General features: G+C 44.5%; 1 protein-coding gene and 1 long non-coding RNA gene across 4 annotated transcripts in view; both read left to right on the forward strand.

Moving 5' to 3' along the window:
* The window catches only part of LOC139604995 (uncharacterized), a 44,668-nt gene extending 36,600 nt beyond the window's left edge, over positions 1–8,068 (forward strand). The window contains exons 2-3 of the long non-coding RNA XR_011684201.1: positions 3,755–4,093; positions 7,459–8,068. This is a non-coding gene — a long non-coding RNA (uncharacterized lncRNA). The remainder of the gene's footprint in view (positions 1–3,754; positions 4,094–7,458) is intronic.
* The window catches only part of LOC139604922 (zinc finger protein ZFP2-like), a 178,318-nt gene that overhangs the window by 65,536 nt on the left and 97,833 nt on the right, over positions 1–14,949 (forward strand). The window lies entirely within an intron of this gene.

Here is a 14,949-nt window from a genome sequence, read left to right on the forward strand (position 1 = left end):
TCTAGAAAAACATGTTTAACTAAATTAACATTATGACACATTCATACATTTCCTTCAGAACTAATAGTTATACAAATGTTCAGACAACATATTATAGTATGAATATATATATTTCTGAGTATTGGTTCAATTTTGCAGCTTTTCTCAGTTTACAAAGTATTTCTCTTCAAAATCTTCTATATTCATATTTAACAAACATTAATAGCTGCAATTGATATATTTTACCAATCACTAAACACATTGTACCAAATAATCAAACTATTTTTTTCCAGCTCTTACAGTTGCTTTAGAAAATTCTCTCCTTCCTCTTTCAGTTTTGTTGCTTTTCCTCTTTCAGTTCTCTACCCAGATCACCATGGGATCATGTTGCTTAATGTTTAAGTCTTCTTTTCTGCATCACCACAGGATCACGTTGGTCGATACTTAAGTTCTTTTTCCATTCCCGAATCCACGGGGTCATAGAGTTGAGTCCTGTATCCCGAATCCACGGGGTGATATAGTTTATTGTTTGAGTCTTTTTTCCCAAATCACGTCAGGGTCGCCATATGTTATCTTTATAGTGCAAGAGTTCTATTGTCATTATATTACAATGGTTCCATATCGCTAGAGTTTCATTCTTCCTTGATGTTTCTTGTAGGCAGCTCCTCTAGGCACTGACTCTTCCTTGTCCTCGCAGCAGCCAACTGACTCCAGTTCCCCTCAACCAACCAATCCACTCTTCTATAACACTCTTCTTATTGGCTACAGCTGCGGCCTGTTAAAATCAGGCCTGCTCCTAATCTTTAATAATTAACCCAGCTGCAACACTTTAGGGGATAAGATTACTTTCTATACTACCTTTATTTACATATATTCTATTCCCCTACAAACCCTCTGTGTTCTCAGAAGTGTATCCATGTCTTCAGTGGCCACACCAGGTGCCAATATTCAAATCTGATCACTGCTTGGTTTGACCACAAATTCCTGAAAAACTCACTTCCTTATCAACCCAGGGCACTCCACCCTTCACCTCTGAGAACACACATTTCCAAAATTATTATCAAAATTACGTTGAACACACTTCTACTTAAAACAATAACTTACAGTAAACCTCTATCCCTGGGTTTTCACCATCAATCTACCTTAACCTAATACATGCTTTGCTCTTATTCCTCTTTGATCTCATCTCACAGTTTTTATCTTATCACTTGCCCAAAATTCATTTGAACTGTTCCATAGCCTTACCTGCTACTGAGGTCAGGCAGACTGGCCTATAATTACCAGGATCCTCCATCCTACTCTTTTTATGATTGGGCATCACATTGGCCAGCTTCCAGTCATCTGGAACCTCACCAGTGAGCCAGGACTGCTGGTAAATGATGGAGAACGGCTTCACAAGCTCATCTGCCAACTCCCTCATCACCCCAGGGTGGATCCCATCTGATCCCATGGATTTATGAATATCCAAATGGCTCGGCAGTTCTCTGACTGCCTCCTCTTGGAAAATGGGGGAAAGATTCTGCTCCCTGACACCACTGAGCAACCCAAGAGCACAGTTATCCTGAAGGCAAGCCTTCCCACTAAAAACCGAGACAAAGAAGGCATTAGGCACCTCTGACTTCTCCTCATCTACAGTTACAAAGTTCCCTTCTGCATCTGATAAAGAACAAAGGTTAGTCTTACTCTTCGTTTTACCATTAATATATGTGTAAAAACATTTTTTGTTGTCTTTTACAAAAGTTACCATTTTAAGTTCAAACTGAGCTTTAGCCTCCCTAATTTTTCTTAGCAGCCTCCTTAAATACTTCCTGAGAGACCTGACCCTCCTTCCAAAGATAATACATTCCTTTTTTATTCCAGAATTTCTCCAAAACCTTTTTGCCCATCTAGGCTGGACATTTGCCTCCTTGACTTGTCTTTCGGCGCACACAGACAATCTGTTCCTGTGCCCTCAAGATCTCCATTTTGAAGCACGCCCACCCTTCCTGAACTCCTTTATTATTAAGGACTACTTCCCAAGGAACTCTCTTCTTGGGTTTTTGTGGTTGAGATGACTCCCGAGACATTAGAAAGTCTTTTTTTTCCTCAGCTTTGTGACTGAAGAAGTGTTGCAGCCTGAATAGCTGCTAGTAAAGTCTAAGGTAAAGAAGGCTTTTGCCTAATATCTACAGGTGTTGAATTCAGCCACGCAGTGAGATGTTCAGGTCCCAGACACACACACTTGGAGGGTCAAGCTCTCTCTCTCCAGGGGCCTGACCCTGGTCTCGGGGCAGTACAAAGATAAGGGCCAATCAGGGAAATGGGAGGGAGTGGCTCAGGAACATAGGGACAGACATAGGAACGGGGAAGGAGCCAGTTGGGTGTAACTTAGGAGATGCCCCCCAGGGCCTCCGCAAAGAAATTGAGATTTGTTGGTTCTACTTTTCAAGGTTGCTTATTTTTTCTTATCTATTACATTCTTTCTCTGACCTGCTGAGATCTGTCCAGCAGGTCTGGTTGTGGCACAGTCTTTGCTTTTGGGGTGGTGTTTACTTTTTATACTACAAACTATGTGTACCTTATTTACAACAATTTTCTAATACTTATCACTTATGTTAGACAGTCTGTCTCTACTCTAAACCAATCAAAAAGTGTCACCATCCCAGCTGAAGATGGAGGACAAGAAGGAGAAGAAGGACAGGACACGCTTAGATTCTTCTTTTGTGCCAAGGTCTTTGAGCTCTTTGCTAGGGTCTCAAATCACTTAGGGTGGCTAGAGGAATGTCTTGGGTCTCGACACTCTCTGAATAAGTCTCCTGAATAGGCCAAAATCTGCCCCCCGAAAGTCCAGTGTAAAACTCTTATTAATGTTCCTCTTGACTTCACCAAATATGGAGAATTTTAGCATTCCATGGTGGCTATGTCCCAAGCGGCCTCCAACCACCACATCTCCCACCAACCCATCTCTATTTGCAAATAACAGGTCTAACATAGTCCCTTCCCTGCTGGGCTCACCCACCAGCTGCAACAAAAAGTTGTCCTCCACAAACTCTAAAGATTTCCTGGACTGCCTTTTTTCAGCTGTATTGAGTTCCCAGCAAATGTCTGGCAGCTTGAAATTGCCAACAAGAACGGGGCTGATAATCCAGAAACATTCTCTAGCTGTTTATAGAATGAATTGTGTCACTATTGAGTAAGAAACAGCACAGATTCACAGGAAGGCTGGTTTGCACAGTGCAACTTTAATATGAAAATTCTCTTTTTATAGACTGTTCAAATACATTTCATCTGATTGGCTAATTAACAAAAAGACCTTTCTTATAAACCATCTTTGAGAAAAAGAGGAAAACAGAGAGTAGGAAAACACCACTTGCAGGTTTTTTCATAATAACAAGCTATCATTGTTTCTCTACAACTCCCTAAAAGTCTCACAAGTCAGCCGTGAGAAAACTTACCTGGTTTTCTCACTCTCTGACCAGGCTGTCATATTCACAGGTCCCCCTTTTTGTTTAAAGGACAAGGTGGTGTTTGCAATCCTCTGCAGGGCCCCTTGCAGGAAGGAGAACAAACACAGCTCCACAGGTTCCTCTAGCAGTTGCTAGTTATCAGTCAGAACCTCAATCGGATGCCGATTTAAAATGGTCAGAGAGATTGGATCTTGTGATTCCCTCTTACAAGAAATGCACTATCAATCCTAAAATCATTTACTTATTCTAATACAATCTCAATACTAAGTCTAATATAATAACTTACCATTAATTTGTTCAAAGAACTGACAGTCTTAGCCTGTCAACAGTCCTTTTTCAGAAGCCAAGAAAGGATGGAATGTTCACTCCCCACTTGTGATTGATGGTTGTCATCTTGATCATCATCTGGAGGCTGCCTGTTGGCCACATGCTGGTTTTGGTGTCACAAATCAGGGTGGACACACCTCGCAGGTACCCATCGTACTCCAGTGTCTGTGGAAACACATGCAGACCCTCTTGCTTCTTCTGGTGAGATCAGCGGTTGCAGGTTGAAACCCCATGGACAAAAGGAGACAGAAAAAACAAAGAAAAGGGAAAAGGCTCTTCCCTAAAACCATGGTAGCCCCAAAATTGTTGTGCATGAAGACTTAAAGAAGAAAAAGAGGATTGTAAGTACTCTTTGGGGGGTGTGGGGTGGGCAGGTACAGCGGGATGAATGTGTGTATGAATGAGAGGTGGGCTGGTTATCCCAGACCTGCAAAGTGAGTGATGAGTCTCCCATGCTGCAATTCCATTCTTTCCTAAGAAAAACAGCCACTAAAGAGACAAAGCAAAAGACAAAAGGAGTGAGAGAATCCCCTGGGGGTAACTGGAACTGGGTCTCAGGGAAGGGGTGGCACCCCTTGGAGAGAGGGAGCCGAGGGTTTTCCTGGTGCAATCCACTGGGAAAGTGGGATGAAAAGTGGAGGGGTCCCCTAAAATTTTGCTGGATTGAGGGATAAAGATGCCCAAGAGCATCCAGGGTTTAACAACACTGCTGGATTGAGGGATAAAGATGCCCAAGAGCATCCAGGGTTCAACAACACAGCTGGATTGAGGGATACCCAAGAAAATCCGGGGTTGGCCAGGAACATTTTGAGATTTTATAAAACCTGTGGGTGGATATTAACAAGTGACTTGAGAACAAAAGTACCTTGTATTTTTGTGTTGTCCTGTTGTGAGTGGGAATGAGTGAGAAGTATTAAATAAATAAAAGTGAATGAGTATGGATGAATGAAAGTATATGTAATATAGATTGCTTAACTTTATTTTCTGCAGGAAGGTGGATTGTGTGGGACAATATTGGAAAGGAAGGGTTTTTTCATGCCGTGAGGAATGTTCAAGCTGTCAGGGGAATGGATTGCAGCAGGGATGATGGATGGGGTCCTGGGGAAATGAGATAAGGAACCAGAGAAGAGAGCAGGGACCCTCTGGAAATACTGTCTCTCCCTGTCTCCAGTTTCTCTGCTCATGCCAGAAGCTCCAGTCTCCCTACCCATACCAGCTTCTCTGTCTGAGCCAAGAGCTCCAGCCCTCCTCACCCACACCGGCCATGATCACTCCCGTCCCTGCTGTGGCTCCTCCCCAGCTGACTGCTCCTGCACCTACCCCTGTTTCTTCCTTGATTTCAGCCACACTGTTGAATTCTGCTCCTCCCTCTGTCCCCTTTTGGATCTGGCTCTACAGCCAACTTTCAGCCTGGTCTCTGTTCCCTCGGTGATTCCAGCTCCCTCTGTATCCATGGGGGAGGTTCAGGAAGGATACAGAGCCCGGCGTGGTCAGGGTCCGGGAGAGGACTGGGGGTGCTGTTTCTGCTGCAGGGGGGAGGCCACCCTCACTCAGGAGGAGGCCTGGGGATGGCTCAGGGGGTGTGCCCGGTGAGGGAGTGGGAGGAACATTGGGCTCTGTTTTATTGTATTTGCGGGATGCCTGACAAAGGAAGAAAGGAATGATGTATTTGACCTTATGTTTTCAGAAGGTTAATTTATTATTTTAAGGTATTATATTATATTAAAGAATACTGAACTATATTATATTAAAGAATACAGAAAGGATACTTACAGAAGATTAACAAGATAATAATGAAAAACTTGTGACTCTTTTGCAGAGCCCCAACACAGCTTGACTCTGATTGGCTAATAACTCAAAATAATTTACAGTAGAAACTAATGAAACAATCACCTGTTGAATAAACAATCTCCGAAAATTCCAAAGCAGCAAAACACAAGAGAAGCAAATGAGATAATATTGTTCTCTTTTTTCTCTGAGGTACTTCTCAGCTTCTTAGGAGAAAAATCCTGGGTAAAGGGATTTTTCAGAAAATATTAATGTGACCCTGTTTTCTGAGGGATGGGTGCTGTCAGGAGCCTTTGATAACTTTAAAAGTAGGCCCCCAAGAGGAAGTATTAGAATTTTATAGTTCATACTGATGCAGAGAGAACTTATGTAGTAGATGTTCCAGGAGGATGTGATAAAGGTGGTGACACGGTAGAAATGGCAGGGGAAGGAGGAGAAGGGTTTAAAATCCCTGTCATTAAAAATGTAGCAATCAAAGGGGAAGCCAGAATGGGGGTAGGAGATGTCTTACTCCTGGAGTTCCTGGAGCAGGTGTCAACTTCTTGGGAAGAGGCTTACAAATCCAGCTGGGAATAGAGGTTATACCAGAAGAAGAAAGGGCTGTGGACAAACTCTTAGAAATAAACTAGTTGTGGGTACACCTCATGTGGCCCAAAATGTGTTAAAATCAAAAAGGGGGGGGGAAAAAAGGGAAAGAAAAAGCTGGAGAAAAAATGATTAGCAGACTCTAAGATGTCAACATGTGAAATAATGATAACAGTAAAAGTAAACACAAGTTTGAATCCAGCTCAATTTTTTTGGCAAACAAAAAGGTACCTTAACACATGATTGTTCAGAAATTGTGCAATACCAAACTGAAGTTCAGGAGGATGTAGCAGAACAAGCCCTCCTAGAGGGGGAAAAGATACATGTTGATGGTTCATCCAAATGCTTATTAGAGAAAAAGAATCCCTGGGCAGCCAGGGTGAGGGGTGTTGAGGCCGTGGGTGTTTGACCGCTCTTGTGCGGGCGGCAGAGTCTCGGGGCTGCGGCAGGGGCTGATCCATGGGGGCGGCCCCGCGTGACAACTTCCAGCGTTTGCCCCCCGGTGGAGGCGGCGCGGGGCGCGGGTTTGTGTGGGCGCCGCTGGGGCTCGGCAGCTGCTTGGTGGTGCCGGGGTCTCGGAGGGCGCGGGGTTGCTGCACACGCTCAGCAGCCCGGCAGCGGCGCTGGGCACGGCTTGCACAGTTTGCTGCTGAGGAGCGCGGCTGCCGCAGGGACGGAGCTGCCCGGGGGTGGCTCCCAGCCTGCTGGGGTCCCAGTGCAGGGCGGCAGCCTCAGCCCCAGTAGGTGGGTGAAGAGAGAGAGAGAAAAGGGGCGAAAGGGGGGCGAGGCACATCCCCAAGGTCCCCACAGGGGCCCTGCTATGAGTGAAGAGAGAGAGAAGAGGGGGTGGCATGAGAATAAGCGATAAGACCAAAGCAGAGATGGCCTTGATCTCTCGCTAATTCTCAAAAGCTCACCAAGTTATTTTTGTTCTCTTAAAGCAAGAGTCTTTTATTTTCTTTCTTTCTTTCTTTCTTTCTTTCTTTCTTTCTTTCTTTCTTTCTTTCTTTCTTTCTTTCTTTCTTTCTTTCTGTCAGGATGGATGGGGATTTGTTCTGAGAAGTTGTTAGAAGAATGGATCTGTGAAGGCTAAACAGCTAAATAATGCTCAGACGGTAAAAGGCAATAGATGTTAAGATCAGCCTGGCTCTTTTTTCTGTTATTGTCTTGGGGGATTTTTTGGTTGGTTTTTTGTTTGGGGCTTTTTTTGTTTAACTAATTGTGACTCACAAGAAGAGGAATTTGCCTCTGGGTTTTCCCTTCAGTGCTGTTAAGGCTTCCTGTCTTAGAAAGAAGGCAGCATGCTAAGCACAACAAGTCCCTTTTTCTCTAGGAGAACTGTCCTTTACATGATCCCAAGAGCTGAACAGCCTAGAACAGCTGAAGACCCAGCTGGGTACAAGAAGAACAAGCAGCTGTGGCCAAAAAAAAAAAAAAAAAAAAAAAACCAAAAAGCCCAACTTGTTGCTAAAGCAAGAAAGTTTTGAAGAATTAATGGCAAATCCTGATGTAGAGTTGCCTTTCCTCCAGTCACTGTTCTGTGCTATTGAGAAGTCCTTTTCAGGTACTACTGACAAATGAGGCAGCAATCCAAGCCAAGGGAAAAGAGAGTGGATCCAGGCCAGCAGAATCAAAGGAGCTGTGAAGGAACCTGAGGAGTGGACTAGCACATTTAAACCGGGTGATACCAAATTGGCTCCTAAGTTGGGACTGGGTGGTAACGAACTGCAACGACCCAAATGATCCAAGGAATGTACAAAGAATCACAGCTAATTGAGAAACAAGGCCAGGTTTATATCAGTGCTTTCAAGTGCCATCTGGACAAGTCCTGAGACATGTCAGATATCCAATTTGGGGAGGAATACTTCCACTCCAAACAGGAGCATCAGGACTATTTCGGTCAGAGAATTCTCATGTTCTGGCCTTAGCCTGTGACTTCTTCAAAGAGGGTGAGGAATTACAACTTCCATCAGGGCCATACCATATACCCTGTTTGCTTCATCATAATATCAGATATCCTGGGTTATAATGCTGGGTTAAATGTAAATGTTTAAATTGTGGGGAAAATTGGTATTGCAGTTTACACAATCGATGCTCATGTTGCAGGAAGTGTCGAGCACCAAATCTATCCCCTATCCAGACAGAACTCAAAACAACTGAAATAATAACTTTGTTTTGTGGATGGGAGTTATTAGTACCTGTTGAATGGGAGATACCTGAGGAACAGTGTGAAACCACAATTACAGAGTGTCAAAAATGATTTGCCTGGAAATTAGCAAAAAGGGAGTGGCAAAGAGAAGAGGGCAAGACTGGATTGGCGGCTGTGCTCGCCACCGAGAAGATCAAATACACCTGCTATGGGCAGCAACCCCATAGGCATGGCAGGTGGGGGTATAAGCCATGCCAGACCTCTGTTATTCCTTTTTCTGTCACTCATCTTCTGTCTTTTCCCTTTAGGGATACCAGCAAAATTGTGTCACAAATGCTATCAAAAGCATTACAGGGAAAGAAATCAAAGTTCCTCTTTTATTACACACACCCATGTCAGCAGTCACTGCTATGGCCCATCCAAATTAAGTACCTGTAGGCAAAACAGGGGAAAATATTGCATTGCTAGAAACTTAGGAAAAAGTGAGAAGATATTGGGAAGTGAATGTCCAAAAGGGGAGAGATGGATTTGTTTCACATTTGTCTTTAAGGGTAGAGTCCATGATTTGATAAAAGAACAATCAGTAAACAAAAAGGTAAAACCAGCACAGCAATCTGACTCTGTATCAGCCTCAATTAATAAGCTGAATCATATTATAAGACTCCAAACAGTTGTAGAGATAATAACAAACATAACCAGATGGGCATTAGAATTAATAGCCAAATAAAAACCATTATGTATCAGAATAGATTGGCTTTAGACTCTCTATTGGCTAAAGACAGGAGTGTTTGTGGAAAATTTAATATATCAGGTTATTAAAAATAGATGACCACAATGAAAAATAGCCCACATACCTATCCGAAATTGGGAACCAATGTTAAAAAAATTAGCTGGTGAGATCATGTATAGAATGGTGAAAGAAATTAGGCTTCTTCCTTTTATGTGTTACAGCTGTTTGGATATTTCTTCCTTGTTTGATTCCTTGTTTTATTCAGCTAATTATCGGTGTAGTCCAAAGCATAAGAAACATTGCCCAAGCTAAATGTTTTATAAAGAATAAGAGGGGAGTTTGTTATAGATGCTGTTCCAGATTGCAATGCAAGATGTTTTCCATGACCATCTGTATGGCAGATTATCTTTGTCAAGCGGGCAGTTTGCCTTATCTCTCTCTTTGAGTGACCACATTCACACCTCCCTGGGGAGAGGACATCTGTTGATAACAGACTATTGAATGTCACTGCATGACTGATAAGAACGATAACATCCCAGAGGGAGGAGCCAAGCATTGCTACCCAGATATAATCCAGAGGTTTTTGAGACACCAGCACGGCTTTCTCACGGGATTCCCCAGAGGAACAGCAGCTGCCTCTTCTTCCACTGGATCTTCAGAGGAAGAACACATCCTTCCCTATAGGACCCCCTCTGCTCCAACAGAATCACCCCTGACACTTCAGGAGGGCTGCAGCCACATTTCCAATTGCACTGCTACCACACCCTGACCCACAGGGTGTCAGGTTGGGTTCTGACTCTGTCAGTGTTGTTCTAGTGTACTGCATTCTTTATTTTATCCTTTTATTTTTTTCCTTCCCTATTAAAGAACTGTTATTTCCTGCTCCCATATTTATGCCTGAGAGCCCCTAAATTAAAAATTTATAGCAATCAGGAGGGGTGGGGAGGGTTTACATTCTCCATTTCAGGGGGGGCTCCTGCCTTCCTTAGCAGACCCCTGTCTTTCCAAACCAAGACACAATAATGAGGATCTTGACCTGCACATAACCACTAAAGAAATCCCGTACACTGCTACTGAATTAACAAAACTTGCAAAGCAGTACGGGCTTCTCCCCCACAAATCTGAAACAGAACACATCTGCCAAGTGTCTCTCACCAGGGAGATCAGATTCTTTTGTCAGAACAAGAAGCCGGTGGGTGCTGGGGACTTGGGGTGTTCTTAACAAGGGGAGACAGACGCACCCCATGGTCCCTGGCTCAGGGTGCAGCTCATTGGGCAGGGGGGCTTCACCCCTTGGAAAGGGGAGACCTTTTAACCAGAGCTGGTACCCCCGGCCAGCCCCTGGAAAACATTGACAGAGCTGCTTGCTTGCAAATGATGCAGGAAAGAAAATCAACTACAAGCTATGAGTTACCAATGCAATCACCTGTAAAGCCTGAAACTGTGACCCCTTTAATTCAAGGGCTTTCAGAAACACTTAAACCTACAACAACTCTCCTTCAGAAAACCATAGTAGGTATATCTCCTGTAGAAACACCTAATAGATTCCTTAGTAACCAGAATGACCCATTTGTTCCCCTTTATGACTTGCTGAGCAAATGGGGTGAAATGGGATTGGACTCCTTCTCAGGAGGAAGCATTGCAATTGCTGATTTTTGAAGCAACAGCTCACCAAGCACTGCACCCTGTCCATCCCACAGATCCTTCCAGCTGGAATGGGGATTTGGCTCCTCAGGGCTGTCAGTACACATTTGGCAGCAGGGTCCTGAGGGTCCAACAAGGCCTGTTGGTTTCTATTCCTGTGGTTTCAAAGATGCTGAGAAAAGATACACTACCTGGGAAAAAGGATTGTTTGTGGTTAGCTTAGCTCTCATAGAAGTGGAAAAAACCTTAGCAATACAAGAAACTTGTATTTCTTGGATAGCAGCCAAGACAAACTTGCCTCTGTGATTAAAGCAACCCCTCCTTTCTCCTCTGCTTCTGCTCACAGAGGGAGAAGGCAGTGCTCAGGTTGAGGAACTGTTAACTTTATGGAGTATTTTCCAGCGTGAGGGACAGAATTCTTTTCTTGTCTGTATTTACACCGAGTCCTATGCTGTGTTTATATTTGGGTTGGTCCAGGCTGATGCTTTTAAAAGAGCTGCAGGAGATAATATTGTTAAAGCATTGCAGGGATGGTTTGGGATTTTCCTAAAACCACAGGAAATTCAATCTGATAATGTTTCTCACTTTACTGTCAAAAGTGTGCAGGATTGGGCAAAAGGTGAAGGGATTAAATGGACTTCTCATACCCCTTACTATAGATGGGGGGTAAATGGGTGTTCCAAAATCACTGCTTTTTGCCTGACTGTTCCAAGCATAATTCCTTCACTACAGGGACCAGATGATTCCAAGAACCCAGCACATTACCCTGGACAACCTGTTTTGGTGGACCCCCCCTACGGTAGGGGAAGTACCACTGGTGTTCAAAACCTCTCTGACAATTCCACTGTTCTAACTTTTTCTGCCTCTTCGTGGCAGAGTCTGTTGTGTTTACTTTCACAGAAGAACTCCAAGGGACATGAAGACCTGATAAACCATGATAGCACTAGAGATGGACAACAGAAATGATGTTTTCCCTTCCCTTTATGGTAACACCAGGTGATGATATTACACATGACATGTAAATTAATTGACCATGAATAAATTGGCTGCCATATCCAGAGATTTGACCAAATTACAACAACCACAGCAGTCATCCTTATTGGCATTGAGAATCAGTGGCTGATATCAAACATATTACTAAATTGGGAGAAAGTAAATGTAAATGATCACAAATTGGTAATTGATGCACTCGGTGCTACACAAAACAATCTTTCTTTGGCTCTCAGCTGTATCCAGACACAATTGTGGATGCAGTCAGTTGCTGCCTCAATTATAAAAGAAGGTGAAGAAGTCACTTCTCCCACTTACTACACATATTTCCCAAATTCGGAAAATAATTTGGGACAGTGAAAATAATTTTGGGACTTTGAAAGAGAATTCCAATCCTGGTGGAACCTGGTGAATTTTACCTATGAGCCCATTTCAAATACAGCCACAGCTTTTGTGTTAACCATACACAGTGCCTCAGAGCATTTGATTTTCCCTGTTATAGCATTAGAACTGAATTACAGCGGAGCTGTTCTCTATCCCATAGAGAATGGGCCCGTCAAATTGGTGAGAAATGGCAAACTGTTAATTTGGAATCTTGTATTGTCTGAGAACAACAAGGGCTCATCTGTGAAAGCAATGCAATCATAGCTCAAGACATTTGTTTAGACATATAGCAAAATATCTCTCATTTTGAAATTTGTCCTAACAAGACTTCTGAAACAGTCCTTATATATATAGGCAATAGATGTGCATGCTTCAGAACTGCTTGTGATTTTGTATTCGTTGACAATGTTGTAGTAGATACCAAAAATCATACAAATTTCTGTGCTTGTAACTTTACCAAAATTGCAGGGTGGGATTTCTCTTATGAAGCTCCCGTTACCTCTCACTACCTATTGCAATCCAACTACCCACTGATTCACAAACTGATGCCTACTCCTATTGGGATGGATCTCACTTTGGTAAGACAACTGCTGCTCCATCGAGACTTAGTTGAAATCCTTGAGAAGATTGAGAAAAACGCACAGAAAGCCCTGGTGACTGTTCATCACAATGTGAGACAGATACCCCGTGTCATGGAAAGAGTGGAGAAAGATGCCGAGCACAGGGGGTGGGATACTCTTTTAGGTGGTCTCCTACTGCCACGGGTGTCCTGAGCAGTCTGTGTCATCCCATTGTTATCCTTTTGATACCAATTCTGCTTGGTTTTATTTTATCAGCAGTCCCATTCGTTATGAATTGGAGCATGAAACAGCTGACAAGATTGATGTCTATAGTTAATGCACACAACTTGGCTGATGTCCTATGCACTGTGAACATCCCCAAGCCTTTGACACAAAGCAATTATGAATGAAGCATATGTGTTTTGGAATAATCCTTAATTTCCATTTATGATTTTGTGGGAATTTCTTTCGATTTTTAGTGAATTGTTTTAGAAAATCATTTTTTGAAGTTAATGCTTATATTATTATTTGTTTCTTGCTTTTGCTTTTGATTATTTGTGACCTGTTTTAACCATTTGAAAATTGTTATAAAAGTAATATTGTTTTAATTAATTACCCATTTGTGAAAATTGTTATGATTATCAATATTAATTATGCTTGTTCATTGTTTCCCTTTTCCCCTCCTTTTCCTATCCTTTCCTTCTCTCTCTCTCTTTTTCCTCTCTTTCTGTTGTCCCTATTTTTCCGGGTTATACTACCAACGTACAGCGAATTCTGCAGACCCATCAGCGACACTCCAGAGTTCTGCTGATGAAGATCCCTCAAGACAATCGTGAGTCACGGGGTCGTGTCAGAGTCTGTCCGAATTTTCCCTCATCTGCCTCACGATCATCACTGGGGGACCAGTGAAGAGAAGACCCCCCTGTCTTAAATCTCTGGCTCCAAAGGAGAAAGTCATGTGCCTGAGACCTGAGAGCGTTGCCAAGCCATTGTTTCCACAGGTGCTGTTTGCTGTATGCTACACTGAGCCCAATGAGAAGAAGAAGGAAGCACCGTGCCCTTTGTGCAACAACAGCCTTGGGAGCTGTCCCACCTCTCGGCCTGGCTGGACTTCTCCTGAGTTCTGGGTGGTCCCCCCACAGAAGACCCTCACCTGTTTTACAACCACCGTGACAGACAGACTGAGATGTAAGGAGCCTCTCCATCAAGGACTGAGACATGAAATCCCCATGTGAAAAGGCCCCTCTGCTCCTTCCAAGGGCTGGGACTGAAACCCCCAGCCCGGGGCAGGTGTGTGGGGGAGGCAAGCTGACCAAAGCGAGATGTTTGCCTGCAGGTTGTGACCGCTGGACCAAGAACACAATGGCTCTCGTTTACTGCTGAGAACATGGACTACCTGTTACATCTATTCCTTATTGTATCTGTTTCCCCCCCTCCCCGGCAATTTCCAATAGAGTTATCATAATAAAAACCTCTGAGTTAGCCAGAGACTTTGAGATCTCCCCGACGTAACAGGCGGATCCTCGACTGGACTGGACTAAAGGACTTCCTCTCTACGTTTGGTAGCTCTATCCCCCTCTTTCTCTCTCTCTCTCTTTTGTCTCTCTCTTCCTCTATCTTTTTCTCTCCCTTAATCCTTCTATCGCATTTTGCTGTGGTCATTCAATAAAGGTGCATTTGTTTCGATTATCATTGCAAACCCCCTTGTACCGTGTCGGTTCTTTTTGCACCCTGAGATCAAATCCACGAACCATCACGAAACCCGTCCGTGAGGACGGATCGTGACATCCCCCCGAGGACCCCTCCCCAAATTCCTCCCCAAAGCCCCCCCAGCACACCCAGACCCCGCCAAAACCCCCTCAAGTTCCCCCCAGACCCTTCCCAAATCCCCCCTAAACCTCCTCAAGACCCCTCCCCAAATTCCCCTTACGACCCCTCCAGGACCCCTCACCTGTTCCTGCGCCTCCTCAGCAGCTCCCGGAGTCCCCTGTCCTCTCCCAGCGCCTCCCCTGCTCTCTCCAGCGCCTCCCGCAGGACCCGCCCGAGCCCGGGGCGGCTCCCGGGGGTCCCTGAGGGTGTCCCGGGGGGAGGCGGGGGGGCTGAGGGGGCGCCCGCTCCATGCCCGGCCCCGGGGTCAGGGGGCGCCGCTTCGGGCTCGGCTCTGATTGGCTGGAGCGGTGCAGGGAGGGCGGGAGTTGCTGAGGAGAGATGCCCGGTGATTGGTTGGTTTCATAGAGGGCGCGGTGATTGACAGGCGAGAGACAAGGGAGGCGGGCTTTGCTGAGGGGAGGCGCGCGGTGATTGGTTGGTTCGACGCGTGAGAGGCGGGCGTGTCTGAGGGGAGGCGTGTGGTGATTGGTTGGATCG

Source organism: Agelaius tricolor, unplaced genomic scaffold (assembly GCF_023055355.1).
Source record: "Agelaius tricolor isolate 1412-34295 unplaced genomic scaffold, bAgeTri1.0.p SCAF_57, whole genome shotgun sequence".
NCBI lineage: Eukaryota > Metazoa > Chordata > Aves > Passeriformes > Icteridae > Agelaius > Agelaius tricolor.